Raw genomic sequence first — 14,878 nt, forward strand, 5'->3', positions numbered from 1 at the left:
GTGAGTCTATCTCTCTCTCCTGAAGCAAGCAAGGGGTGCTAGGTGACATTAGCCAGGAATGGTGCACTTGACAATAAAGAACACTAATTACGTGGTACCGGGATCTGAACGAGAAGAGATGATGGCTGGACACAACAAAGAACCTTCACGTGTAGTGACCTGACAATAAACAAATATGTAAACGGCACATCTCTGCTCATCCACTACCGTAAATCTTCATCAGTAAAATGCTATACCTCACATGCATCCATGAATTTTTATAATATATTTTTTATTGAATTGCTTACATAGATAGAGGCCACACACAAAATATTGGTCAGGTGCCCCCACACATTTTAGGGGCAATCCTGAAGTTCTCCTGTGCGGCTCAAATATGCAATTTCAAAATGGTGCATAGCCTCAGGATATTTTCATGGGCAAGGTCATTCTCCACATTATAAGGGACAACAATCACTGAGTTCCAGCTCTGTGCCTGATACCGTGCGCGGGGCTATGCATACATTATCTCATTTTATACTCACAGTAGGCCATGAGAAATAGTAGGCTGCTTTGCTTTAAGCCACCGCATCTGAGGATACTGTGTTAAGCAGCAATATATCATTGAAAGAGGTTAATCTGAGCTTTCTGTTTTATTCATTTGCCCCAAACTGCTGTGGAGCAAGCAGATCTCAGATCTTTTCATCTCCCATTTACAATGGCAGAACTTAAGTCCCAGGAAGGAACAGGAAAGACACTGGCAAGAGAAGGCCGGCAGATTTCCATAAGGAGGGATGAAGACTGTAGAGGCAGAACGAGAGGCGTTGGACCCCAGACTAGATCCAGACCCTGCCTTTGGATGACCATCTTGTCTCACTAACAAACAGGGGAAGTTCTGCAGTGACCTGACCGCCCAGGGCCCTGCAGCCCCTTAAATGTGCCCTTAAATGTGCCCAGACCAGGAAAGCAGGTCTTCCTTGCCCTACAGCTGGACATGTAATGTGCCGGCCGGGATCATCTGTCATCTCTATGATGCCCCCTGTATCATCGAGCAAATCTTCATTCTTGTTTTTTCATGCCATATAGAGGCAAGAAAATAACAGAGTTAGTCTGGACACTGCAAATGCATCTAGGCCAACTAACATGGAACCGCGCACAGGTGACGTGAACGGCGAGATCCTCACAAGCTTCTTAATGCATTCCCCCCAAGATCTCAGTGCCACTTACTGCCAGCTCCCTTCTGGCTGAGAATGCCAGATGGAGCCTTTCTCCCCTCTCATGTGACCTCGACCAAGACAATCCAAGAAGGTCATCATTGGTGCCTGGTGCTGGAAAATGGGGACTGCTTCCCAACAAGTTCACATCACACAAAAAGCTCCAGCATGACAAGAGACGGGAATATTAGGAACTTTGTTCTTTCTCCTCCTTGCCAATTAGTGTTTGACCTTTATTTCTAAGGTCTGTTTTTAATTCAGTAAGACACAGGCCAAAGAGAATGGAAGCCAACTTATAATAATAATGTACATGTATAGTGTGTGTGTGTGTGTGTGTGTGTGTGTGTGTGTGTGACAGAGAGAGAGAGAGAATGAATATAGGCTAAAGGAGGAATAGAAGTATCAGTCACTATTGGTTTCCCTGTTCACTCCTCTACAAACTGAATTGTTTAGGAGGAATCAGAAGATCAGAGGATACAGCAGGGAATGAAACAGACAAAAATCCTCACAGAGCTTACCTTAGAATTGTGGGGAGAAGTGCAAGAGATACACAACAGATAAAACACAGAAATCAGGGGCGCCTGGGTGGCTCAGTTGGTTAAGCGACTGCCTTCGGCTCAGGTCATGATCCTGGAGTCCCGGGATCGAGTCCCACATCGGGCTCCCTGCTCGGCGGGGGGTCTGCTTCTCCCTCTGCCCTCTTCCCTCTCGTGCTCTCTGTCTCTCATTCTCTCTCTCTCAAATAAATAAATAAAATCTTTAAAAAAAAAACACAGAAATCATATGGTATGTTAGACACTGATAAGTGACTTGGAGAAAAATAAAGCAGGAAGTGAGGAATGAGGAGTACAGGTGGGGGATGTATTTTTAAATAGGGTGGTTAAGGAAGGACTTAGTGAGGACAGAGCATGTAGCATGTACCCAAGTTCTTTGCCCAAGGAAACTGGCGCAGAGTAGCTCACAGAAATTAGGAGACGCCCCTTTGAAAAGTAGTGTCAGCTGGGGAGGAGAAGTGTACGAATTAGAAATTGTATTTGGCCGCTAGAAAGTAAAATATCAGTGGTTTCAATAAGACAAGAGCTTTTTCTTTCGCATAGAAGAAGCATGAGGATAGGCACCTCAGAGACATGGGATGTCTCCATGTTGTCATCCGGAACTTGGGCTCCTTAGACCTTTCTGCCTCACCCTCCTGAGTTCCTGGCTGCCATTTTTTTCTTTCTTTCTTTAGACTTTATTTATTTATTTATTTGAGAGAGAGCTAGTGCACAACGGGGAGCAGCAGGCAGAGGGAGAGGGAGAAGCAGGCTCCCCGATGATGAGCGGGGAGCCCGAAAAGGTGCTCGATCCCAGGACCCCGGGATCATGACCTGAGCCAAAGGCAGACGCTTAACCAACTGAGCCATCCAGGCGCCCCTGGCTGCCCTTTTCAAGCAGGCTTCAGGCCAAAGCAGTTGCTTTATAGCCAACCATCACACCTGTGTTCCAAGCAGACCTGAGCCTCTTACACTGTCTTCCCATAAGTCCCATCCAGCATGTTTGGCCTATGTGTCATTGGCCACCCCTAGTTAGAAGGGAAGCTGAGAATGTATTTTAGCCAGAATGTAACTTCTCATAATAAGATTAATCTTTTTTTAACTAAGGAAAAAGAATGGCAGTTAGCCTTATGACTCAGGAAGGGAGGGTAGGGTGGAAGGAGTGTTACAATCTACAAAATGACGGCTTTCTATTCTAACATAGCAGATAACACCACCTCCCAAAGACCAGGGCTGTACCTGCAGAGCCCACGGTACCTGCGGGAGCCTGTGCTTAAGGCTTCGTGGCACAGAGCCTCCCGGAGCAAGATCACCACACCCCCATCCCCTGGGCCGGCACCCCACCCAGCTCCTGTTTTGTCCCGCATTAAAATCACTGGCCTTTAAGTTTTAAAGAACCGGAAAGCTCACCTGGATCAACCCATATCCAACACTTAAATCTTCCCTCAGCATTCCGCAAAGACTTACTCCCAGCAGTTCATACCAAAAACCTAGGAGTAATCTGGATTCCTCTTCTCTAACAACACCCTCCTAGGGTATCCAACCTCCATCAAAGATCCATCACCCTTTTTGACAGTCTTACCCCGGCCAGTTTCTACAAGCAGCAGCATCCTTCCCCTGGTGGCCAGCAGCCCAGCCCTGGTCTCTCTGGCTCCACCCCTGCATCCCTACATTCCATGCCCCACACAGCGGCCAAGATGCCATTTTAATTATGGTAACCTGGCCATGTCATTTTCCTCCTTAAAACTCTCTACGGGCTTCTCACGGCTCTGAGAGCAAAATCCAAACACCATGACCTGGACACTCCCTATCTCTTCCCCTCTTTGCCAACCCCCTCCCCAACCCCTGCTCTACTCAGGCGCTTAAGCCACACTGGCCTTTTTGTTACTTGAACACACCAAAGTCCTTCCCATCTTGGGGTTTTTACTGGAATGTTCTTCCCCACAAGGCTGGATCCTTCTCACCATTCAGATCTCCACTAAAATATCCCACCTCCTCAGAAAGACCTTCCCTGACTTACTCTAATGATGTTCCATCCCTACTAGACACTCCCTAGCACGTCACTTTATTTTCTTCAGGAATATACACTAGTTAAACTTAACATGCTTATACATTTGTTTTCTTGTTCATTATCACCATTACTAAGTTCCATGAAGGCAGAAACACTGGTTCTTTTGTTCTCCTCCTATCTCTAGCACCATAGTGAATGGCACATGGTAGGCCCTCAATGGTGTTGAAGGAATAATGTCATTTGAAATGCCCTCACTCTCCTAGTCACTCTTCCCTGGACACCCCGCAGTTTACTATAAGCCCTCAAACAGGCTCCAAGAAATACAACTCAATTCTTAGAATTGTACCAGGAGTGAAGAACAGCAAAGCACTTTGGAGCATTACATAATGTCCCCTGCCCTGGTTCACTGGTTGATTTAGAAAATGAGTTTTTGATGAGGTGCCTGGGTGGCTCAGTCGGTTAAGTGTCTGCCTTTGGCTCAGGTCATGATTTTGGGGTCCTGGGATCGAGCCCCATGTTGGAGTCCCTGCTCAGTGGGGAGCCTGATTCTCCCTCTCCCTCTGCCCCTCCCCCTGGCTCGTTCTCTCTCTCTCTCTCAAATAAGTAAATAAAATCTTTAAGAAAAAAGAAAATGAATTTTTTCATATGGATTCATGGATCCATTTTGAGAATTTTCAGGGGTTGGGAACCCAGGTCAGATATCACTGCCCCATAGCCTGTCCTTTAATGATATCCGATTATGAGTCAAATCTCCAACAGCCCACCAACTAAGAGAGTCTCCCTAAACCCAGCTTGAGATACACAGGTGTATACTGGGGGGACACCTCAAAGCCAAAATTCTTACCATATAACCATTCTTCTGATTTTAATGTTGACTTTTTATTTTTAGAAGTAATCTAGATCTTAGACTTTTTATTGCATATTATTACAATTTTTTGAGGTGCTACAAAGACTTCTATGCATTCACAATACATCATTTCTCTTCCTCCTGGGCATATAGCTAGATTACAGACAGGAGGGGCCCTATCACTGAGTTCTAGCTAACAAAATGTGGGTGGAAGTGATCTATACCACATGATGGAAAGGGACTGGGTCCCTGAATGTTTGAGTGGAACAGAGTCACCCACATCCCCTACCTGAGTTGGAATGTGACATCAGTGAAAAATAAACTCTCATTGTACTAAACCATGGAGATTTTTTGAATAGTTTGTTATGACACTTATCCTACCCTGATTTACACAGAGGAATAAAATAAAGACCCTGTGATAATAATCATGTTAAATTTTTAAAAAGAAAACAATTCAGCATTTTACAATCTCAGCCACTGGGATTGTTACAAATAATGTAGTTTTTACATCAGTGGGTGATGAGCAGAAAGCTTGCGGCTTCTCAGATGACATACACATAGTGTATTTGCTTTTCAGGTGCTGGAAATGTGTCTGACTAACACATGAAAGAAATATTTTAAAAGGGTGACTTGGGAAAATGCTCAGCATGGAGAGAACAAAATTTTTCCAAAAAGGGAAACAACTCAATCCGGTCCCAAAGCCTTCCCCAGGCTCTCACAGAAGGACATCAACAGTGAAATAAAATGTCTGCACTTGGGGCGCCTGGGTGGCTCAGTCATTAAGCATCTGCCTTTGGCTCAGGTCATGATCCCAGGGTCCTGGGATCGAGCCGCACATCGGGATCCCTGCTCCTCAGGAAGCCTGCTTCTCCCTCTCCCACTCCCCCTGCTTGTGTTCCCTCTCTCGCTGTGTCTCTCTCTGTCAAATAAATAAATAAAATCTTCAAAAAAAAAAATGCCTGCATTTATTCTGAAGTTTAAGGAAAATTTTCTCATAAAGGTAGGATGCTATGTAGTTATCATTTAAGTTAATTTATTTTTCTAAAGTGATGTTTTCGGGGAGGGGGGGGGAAGGGCAGAGGAAGAGGGAGAGAGATAGAGAATCTCAAGCAGGCTCAACGCCCAGTGCAGAGCCTGATGCAGGGCTCGACCCCACAACCCTGAGATCATGACCTGAGCAGAAATCAAGAGTCAGAACCTTAACCAACTGAGCCACCCAGGCACCCCAAGTGATTTTCTTTAATCAAGGAAACTGTCCGAAGTCTTTATCCTGAACTCCTTGGGGTTCATAGGATCCAACTGAATCACTCTTCCGTATGACCGTCACCCTTCAAATATTATTGCTGGCTAACACTATATATTCAAGCCATTAGATCTTCCTGCGAATCAGGAAATTCTATGCAATTTCAGTTTTTCCTACAGACTTCCTACCTCTCCATATATTTAGTAAGAATAATAGCAATGAACAGTAATAATACCAGCATCTGCAGCACACATCAGAGTTGACAAAAAGCTTTCACGTCCATTATCAAGTTATAATACTTGGTAATATTCTACATAATCCATTTCTTTCTGTTTTCCATGTGTGGCATTTGTAAAATTGTAATTTCCTAACTTTGTAATGTTTCCTGGACTACCACAGCCCTACTCAGTAATTATATGCAATAGTTAGTATGCATTATAATTTTATTCATAAAATATGGATGTATTTTACCAGAAGAGCAAAAGCATCAATTATCTCCATCAAAAATTTAACTTGCAATATTTTTCTAAAAATATGCTCACCGCATTTCTACAGTTTCCTTCTTCGAAGGCCTTGTTTCTCTTATCATTTTCAATATGCCCCATTCTCTTGTCCAGTAGTATCAAGTTTCCAGGTTTCTGGCCTCTGTTGTGAAGTCCATGGCCTGCAAATGTTTTAAATAAAGCAGAACTATAGAAAAATGATTACATGAATACAGACAAGAAGGCTATCTTTGGGTGGTGTGATTGCTTTCTGACATGTTCATTTGGGTTTTCCAAGGTTTTTTGGGTTTTTTTGTTTTTGTTTTTGTTTTGGTTTTTTTTGCATTGAGCATAAAACTCATTTTGTAAGTAGAGAAAAAGTAAACAATAATTAACCATAAAGCACTTCTTTGAGCCATTTAGCTTTACTACATCATTACATATCAGAATTGCTTTGGGTTCACTTTGGTCTTAATTGTCTCTTGTCCTAAACTTCATACCGGAAAGAAGCGATACAGCAAAATGCATTGTCTCCAACAGAATTCTCTCCCCTCCAAAGAAGACTGTTTAGAAATGAACATTTTTTGAAGCACCTGCCTCCTTTCAATGGGGATGACAGATAAAGTTTGATGGAGAGAAATGCCAATCGTGTCATGAGGCAGATGCATTAACTTTCTAATATTTCTTTCCTGACAGTAAATCTCAAGTTTTACTCCTATGCTTAGAAAAATATTTTTAGAAATATCGTTTGTTCAATAGAGATGATGCATTTTACTACTTTTTAGAGCAAACCATTGATCCCTATCACCGTGGCATTAGGTAGCCTCACAAATCATCCCAGCATCTGCCCTCAGCCTCAAATAAATCACTGACAGAGTGGGAAAGCAAAGGGAAATGCCAATCGGAACTAAGGAGCCAAGAGGAAAAGATTGTGCAGTATCTCTATTTATGAAATTGCCTTTCTCTTAAAGTCTTTGGGTATTCTAATTTCTTTTGCAGTTTCCTCTTGAGAACTTCTCTCATGAAATATATTTTAGCATAGTACAAATTTTCCCAGCAGGTCTTTTTGGGTTCTTTAAAAATTCTATACGGACTCACACTAACTATCACCCAGAGTGAATCTTTACATAATAGGTCAAGCAACAATCAACAGAATGTATGGACCTCACACATATGTGTGTGTACACATACACACATCATTATTTAGTGGCTCAATTTCAAAGTTCCTATCTTTAAAAATTATCCATTCTCCAACTGAAAAATTCTCATCTGCTTTGTTTACGTTCATTTTATTATCAGGGAGGCCTGGATGAAAATCTTTAAACACAGATGAACTTCCTTCAAGCTCCTTAAGATTATTGCTCAATTGCTGGAGACTTCCTTCCTGGGCAAAGTAACTTTCTCCCCATTTCCTCCCACTTTATTCCACAAAGGTTTTCTCTCCTGAGACCAGGGGAACATACTTCCAGGGCTTTCTTAGCACAAAAAGAAAGAACAGGGAGAGGTACTGGCCCTCAAACCCAGGACCCATGATTAAACAGCCCTGTCAGGGTCAGTCTTGGTTCTACAGTGGTCTCTGTTCCTAATCATGGAGATTTCTAGTTACCAATAACACTATCTTGCCTTGAGAAAGTTTGGCTAGAGCAAAAAAGGATTAGAACCCGATTCTAATAATTTCACTTAAATACAATTATTTTCTGTTATAATATTTCCACAGAATCCCACAGTAACTTTATTCCCAGCCACAAAAAGAAAGGTCGAAAAGAGAAAAAGAAATCAACACAAGTGTGATCCACAAATCAAAAAAGAAACAAAATTCTGATTAGTAAAGGGAAAAGTCCTATTGCAGTGGTATTTGAACTAGGGTAGGATAAACTGCTGTCATAAATAGTCCCCCAGACACATCATGGTTCAAACACAATAGGAGTTTACTTCTTCCTCACAGAATAGTCCAAAGTATGTTTCCTGGTCAGTTGGTGGCTTCTCCCCCACATGGAAATTCAGAAATTCAGACTCCTTTTATCTGTGGCTCTGCAATCCCCAGGGCTTTGTAGTTATCTGCACCCAGCTGACGAGGAAAGAGAGTATGTTGGAGTTGCCTAAGGGAGGAAGTAACAAGTATCTTCTACTCACACTCCATGGGTGAAAACTAGTCACATGACCAAACTTGACTGCAAGGGAAGCTGGGAAATGTAATCGAGCTGTGTGCTCTAGAAGAAATGGAAAAATAATTTGGTAAACAGCCAGCAATCTCTGCTATAACTGATCCGCATCCACCTGTTTTATTCATTTATTTCTATTTTTCATTATTCATTTATTCATTCTGGAATCCCTAACATTTTTGCTCAATACCTAACAGGGCAGACATTTGATAAAATGCTTGATGAATGTTGCAAGTCAGGAAATAAATCACTGTGATAGTCCGTTCTATTTTTTTGTATTTTAAATAATAGTATGTTATGTTATCTTTTTATATAATTTTATATATTTAATATTTAATATTAATCTACTATTAAGACAGTCTAAAACTTAGCCTTCCCTATTTTAAAATTCCAATCTCATATTTGATTCAGTCTTCCTCCCATCCAATCCGATTAGTGGCTCCAGAGACTTGGATTTGGGGGAGGGGGGTCAGAACAAAGTGAGGGGAACTGCTCTCTCACACACTGCCTTCTTCCCTCCTGAGGGATGACGTAGTGGGGTGGAGGGAGAAGAGAAGGAAGAATTCTTTTCATGCCTTCCCTCTGCCTTGTCGGTTATAATTACAGTTCCCTTTTGTGGTGAGGTGAGGTCACCATCACTTTCTATTGGTGTCACTGTTATGCTGTATAACCCTGACTACCCTGAGTTCCCTCTGTGAGGCATGAATTTAAAATGCTGGCTCTCTGAAAAGAGAAAGCACATTGGTTCTTCAGAGGACCCCATGGGAGGTCTCCCCTGAACAGTGCCCTAGAGTGGAAGATCCATCTGAGGTTGGCTCTCTTTCTCACCCGTGCTGCGGTCCTCCCCGTAGTGACTTGCTCATGGGACCCCTTCACTGAGGTGACAGCCCTCTGGAGGGGGTGGGGGCGCACAAACAAGAGAGTTGATGTTCTCGCCACCTTCCATGGCATCCACCCAGGCACATCCAAGTCCCACACTCTTGCCATGCCAAAGAGGGGAAAGGCTGGCTACGCCTGGCACTCTGCCTCTCAGTTCTGACTTCTCCCTGCCATTACCCTGTGCCCCAGAATCATCATCCCAGGAGGACGGGATGCAGCAAGCCCTCTGCTGGCTCAGGGGCTCAGACATCTTGGTAGAGGAGATGATCTTACTCTCAGAATTAGAATGGGGAGGTTGTGGCAGTTCTGCTACCCTCACTCTTGTAGAAGGAACAGACAAATTAAATGTTCCATGGCAGGGTGGAGGGCGGTGGTTGCCACTGCATGAATCTCTATTTGCCCCCCACAAAGATGGCCTCCCATCCTATAGCCACATTTTGCCTGATGGAGGGCAAGTAAGCAAAGAGAGGCGGGCATCGGTGCCTGCTCTGCTGAAATGGAGCCTCTCAGCAGGCAGACTGGAAGAGGTGGCTGCTCATATGGATTGGTAATTCTGCGAACTTAAAATTCAGAGGACTCGGTGCCTTTTGTTCTCAGATGTGAGTTCTAGTCAAAATTCCAGGAAAAAGCCTACTTTGCACTTCACACTATGATTCTGAAATGATTTCTTTGTCAACTGAAGCTTTGACATTTTGGAGCACTGAATGTGATTTCTGGCTGCCTAATCTGTGGGTTACCTCCAAGGGAAAGATAGCAGTCCCTTGTCGAAAAACGTAACTATTCTGTACAGATCATTCCTGCCATCCATCCAGAAAAATTGCTGACCTTTGGACATACAGCCCTGCAGAATGCAAAATCTAGAGCATTTTCACTCATGATGCTTTATCTAGGACAAACATAGAAACGTCTATGTGTAATCCACCTAGCACATGCTTAGAAAATATCACTGAATTGGCCCAAATTATTAGGAAGAAATGAAGCTTTTAATTGCTGCATGTAATTTGACTATGAACTCTCCTCCCTTTAATCCCTTGGGAAGATATTTGCTAAAAAAAAAAAAAAAAGTGCTAAAACTTTGCTCCAAAATCAGTTCTGGGAAACCCCAAATGAGATCCACAATTTGAGATTCTAATCAGAAATTGCTTTGGGAAATAACCATTTTGTAGAGCAGCATAGAATGGGCTAGACAAACACACCCCTCACACACACACACACACTATATATATAGTTCGAATAGTTCTAGACAAACACATCCCTCCCATACACACACACACACACACACACACACACTATATATATAGTTCAAATAGTTCTAGACAAACACATCCCTCCCATACACACACACACACACTATATATATAGTTCAAATAGTTCTAGACAAACACATCCCTCCCATACACACACACACACACACACTATATATATAGTTCAAATAGTTCTAGACAAACACATCCCTCCCATACACACACACACACACACACACACACTATATATATAGTTCTGTAAGTGTGGCGTTCTTTTTCAAATTTTTCTTTGTACTGCTGTATATCTTACAAATTTCTACAATGAATACATATTAATAAGATTAATGATAACATTAATTAAATTCTTACATCTGCCAGTCACTATGATATATTTCCTTACATATACCTCATTTAAACCTCAAAACAGGACAATAAAGTAAGAACTAGGATTAACCCCATTCTATCGATGGGAAAACTACAACTTGGAGATTTTTCATTGCACAGCTGGTAAAGTGGAACAGCTCACACATGGCAAAGCCAATATAGGAGTACACATCTATCTGACTCTGCATTTGTATTCTTTCCACTCTGCTGTGAGACATAACCCATGTGGGAGAACTTTAGTTGGAGCACAGATCAGAAATGGCTCAACCAAGATCAGTATGTCCAGGTTTATCCTCATGAGATGAAATGAAAAATAGTGCTCTCCACCTGAAGGCAGAATAGGAGATAAGCAGAGAGGACGCAAACTAGGTGTCTGCAAAGTTGGCTCTCTTTCCCCTACAAAGCATATAAAGCAACGTGGAGTGAAGGGAGATGAATGATTTGGGTCCACGCTCAAGACTACACTAAAGCACAGCTGTGGATGGGAGGCCAACAATTCAGGAAAAACCTCACCTAACCAGAGGTCCAACGTGCAGCAGCCTCAACCAGTTGTAACCAAGGGGACCCCCAAGTTAAGGGACTTTTGTGCAGCAAAGATGCACCCAAAAGCTATGAACTTAATAATATTATAAATATGTGGAGAGACTGCTGGTCTCCTCCAGATGACCATGTGTGTGAAAGACAGTGCTGGATTAGATACAGAACACATCCACCTTAGCTAAAGAACATCTACTGGGGTGAGGAACACAAGACCAACACTGCAGGGGGAAGCATTCAGGCGAAGGAGCTGGGTGGGGGGACATTCTGTGAATGGACCCTGTGAGTCCTCCAACTTTCCATAGCAGCTAAAGATATCGCTTCATGGCAGCACAATAAAGGACCAATATGAGAAGCAGAAAGGATACTGGAGGTCACCAGAGGTCAGCTTGACTCCTCCTTATCTTACAGTTGAGTTGATGAAGTAACAAACTATTGCTGCTCATAATGACAGTCCTGAGTCTTTAAGAGGCAGTAATGATTCTATCAAAAACCTATGTTGATAAAGGGACGCCTGGGTGGCTCAGTTGGCTAAGTGTCTGCTTTCAGCTCGGATCATGATCCCAGGATCCTAGGATCGAGTCCTGCATCAGGATCCTTGCTCAGCGGGGAGCCTGCTTCTCCCTCTGCCTGCCACTCCCCCTGCTTGTACTCTCACGCTCTCTCGCTCACTTGCTCTCTCTCTCCCTGGCAAATAAATAAAAAAATCTTAGGAACTACAGAACACTCATGAAAGAAATTGAAGAAGACACAAAAAGATGGAAAAACATTCCATGCTCATGGATCCAAAGAATAAACATTGTTAAAATGGCTATGCTACCCAGAGCAAACTATACCTTCAATGCCATCCTGATCAAAATTCCAATGACATTTTTCAAAGTGCTGGAATAAACAATCCTAAAATTTGTATGGAATCAGAAAAGACCCCGAATCACCAAGGAAATGTTGAAAAAGAAAAACAAAGCTGGGGGCATCACATTGCCCGATTTCAAGCTATATTACAAAGCAGTGATCACCAAGGCAGCATGGTACTGGCACAAAAACAGACATATAGACCAGTGGAACAGAATAGAGAGCCCAGTTATGGACCCTCAACTCTATGGTCAAATATACTTTGACAAAGCAGGAAAAAATATGCAATGGAAAAAAGACAGTCTCTTCAATAAATGGTGCTGGGAAAATTGGACAGCCACATGCAGAAGAATGAAACTCGACCATTCTCTAACACCATACACAAAGATAAACTCAAAATGGATGAAAGACCTCAATGTGAGACAGGAATCCATCAAAATCCTAGAGGAGAACATAGGCAATAACCTCTTTGACATTGGCCACAGCAATTTCTTTTAAGATACATCTCCAAAAGCTAGTGAAACAAAAGCAAAAACGAACTTTTGGGACTTCATCAAGATAAAAAGCTTCTGCACAGCAAAGGAAACAGTCAACAAAATAAAGAGGCAACCCACAGAATGGGAGAAGATATTTGCAAATGACACTACAGATATAGGGCTGGTATCCAAGATCTATAAAGAACTTCTCAAACTCAACACCCAATAAACAAATAATCAAGTCAAAAAATGGGCAGAAGACATGAACAGACACTTCTCCAAAGAAGACATATAAATGGCTAACAGACCCATGAAAAAATGTTCATCATCATTAGCCATCAGGGAAATTCAAATCAAAACCACATTGAGATACCACCTTACACCAGTTAGAATGGCAAAAATGGACAGGGCAAGAAACAACAAATGTTGAAGAGGTTGTGGAGAAAGGGGAACCCTCTTACACTTTTGGTGGGAATGCAAGTTGGTACAGCCACTTTGGAAAACAGTGTGGAGGTTCCTCAAAAAATTAAAAATAGAGCTACCCTATAACCCAGCAATTGCACTACTGGGTATTTACCCCAAAGACACAGAGGTAGTGAAAAGAAGGGCCATATGCACCCCAATGTTCGTAGCAGCAATGTCCACAATAGCCAAACTGTGGAAAGAGCCAAGATGCCCTTCAACAGACGAATGGATAAAGAAGATGTGGTCCATATATACAATGGAATATTACTCAGCCATCAGAAAGGATGAATACCCAACTTTTGCATCAACATGGATGGGACTGGAGGACATTATGCTAAGTGAAATAAGTCAAGCAGAGAAAGTCAATTATCATATGGTTTCACTTATTTGTGGAACATAAGGAATAGCATGGAGGACATTAGGAGAAGGAAGGGGAAAATGAAGGGGGGGAAATCGGAGGGAGAGATGAACCATGAGAGACCATGGACTCTGAGAAACAAACTGAGGGTTTTAGAGGGGAGGGGGTGGGGGGATGGGTTAGCCCAGTGATGGGTATTAAGGAGGGCACGTACTGCATGGAGCACTGGGTGTTATATGAAAACAATTTATCGTGGATCACCACATCAAAAACTAATGAAGTATTGTATGGTGACTAACATAACATAATAAAATAAAATTTAAAAAAAACCTATGTTGATGAATGCTACAGAAAGATAAAAATAAATGTAATGGCATTTACACACAGAAACTGAGATGTCCTGAAAAAAATAGGCTTTTGTGAAATATCGCATTGTCTGATGAGGTCAGATCTATTGGTCATTATAGTAGAACCTGATAATAACGTTAGCAGAGGACATTGAGCTTTTGAAAAGTCCACCAGTGCTTTTCATCTTCACACGCTTCCTGTGAAATTACCAGGGTATGTATTTGGTACAATTATCCTCACTTTATAGATCCGTCTCACTGAATCCACTGAAGTTTGATCGAGCCACTGTTAAAACCTGAGTCTCCTAAGGGCTCCAGGTATCTTCTTCCAGGTTTCCTTGCCTGATAGCTTCTTCAGAGAAGTGATGCTAGAAAAAGAAATAGGCACCTAAGAACAGTTGGCCATGCGATGCCTTTTATGCCTTCATTCTTTTGCAAGTAATCATTAAGCATCTGAATCAGTTAGTCATTGCCACAAAAATACTACAAAAACCACGTCAAATTAAATGGCTTTAAACAACCGTGGCTCTGCTCTCCCAAATCTATGTGTTAGTTGAAGGGCAGATGACTCAGGCTGGGTCCCAGGGGCACCTCTGCGGGTCTCCGCTGCGGGCTGACTTATTTGGCCAGGGCTTAGCTGTGGGGGGTACAGCTCTGCTCCATATGTTTCTTATCTTCTTCCTGGGGCTGGAGAGGGAGCCTAGGCAGGTACCTCTCATGGCAATAGCAGAGGTATAAGATAAGCCTCATTTTCAAGTGTTTTCCAAGCATTTGGTCTGCCCTCCAAGCCTTTGGCCACTTAATATTCCATTGGCCAAAGCAAGCCATATAGCCAAACTCAAAGCCAAAGGGTAGAAAAATAGATTCT

At 42.5% G+C, this 14,878-nt stretch overlaps 1 long non-coding RNA gene across 1 annotated transcript in view; it reads right to left on the bottom strand.

Moving 5' to 3' along the window:
* LOC135362007 (uncharacterized) overlaps positions 1–6,471 on the bottom strand; it is a 316,651-nt gene extending 310,180 nt beyond the window's left edge. Inside the window, exon 1 of the long non-coding RNA XR_010406308.1 lies at positions 6,367–6,471. This is a non-coding gene — a long non-coding RNA (uncharacterized LOC135362007). The remainder of the gene's footprint in view (positions 1–6,366) is intronic.
* Between the last annotated feature and the right edge of the window lie 8,407 nt (positions 6,472–14,878).

This window comes from Mirounga angustirostris, unplaced genomic scaffold, assembly GCF_029215605.1.
Source record: "Mirounga angustirostris isolate CCGP_5_RB_7025 unplaced genomic scaffold, mMirAng1.0.hap1 SCAF_11, whole genome shotgun sequence".
Taxonomy (NCBI): Eukaryota; Metazoa; Chordata; class Mammalia; order Carnivora; family Phocidae; genus Mirounga; species Mirounga angustirostris.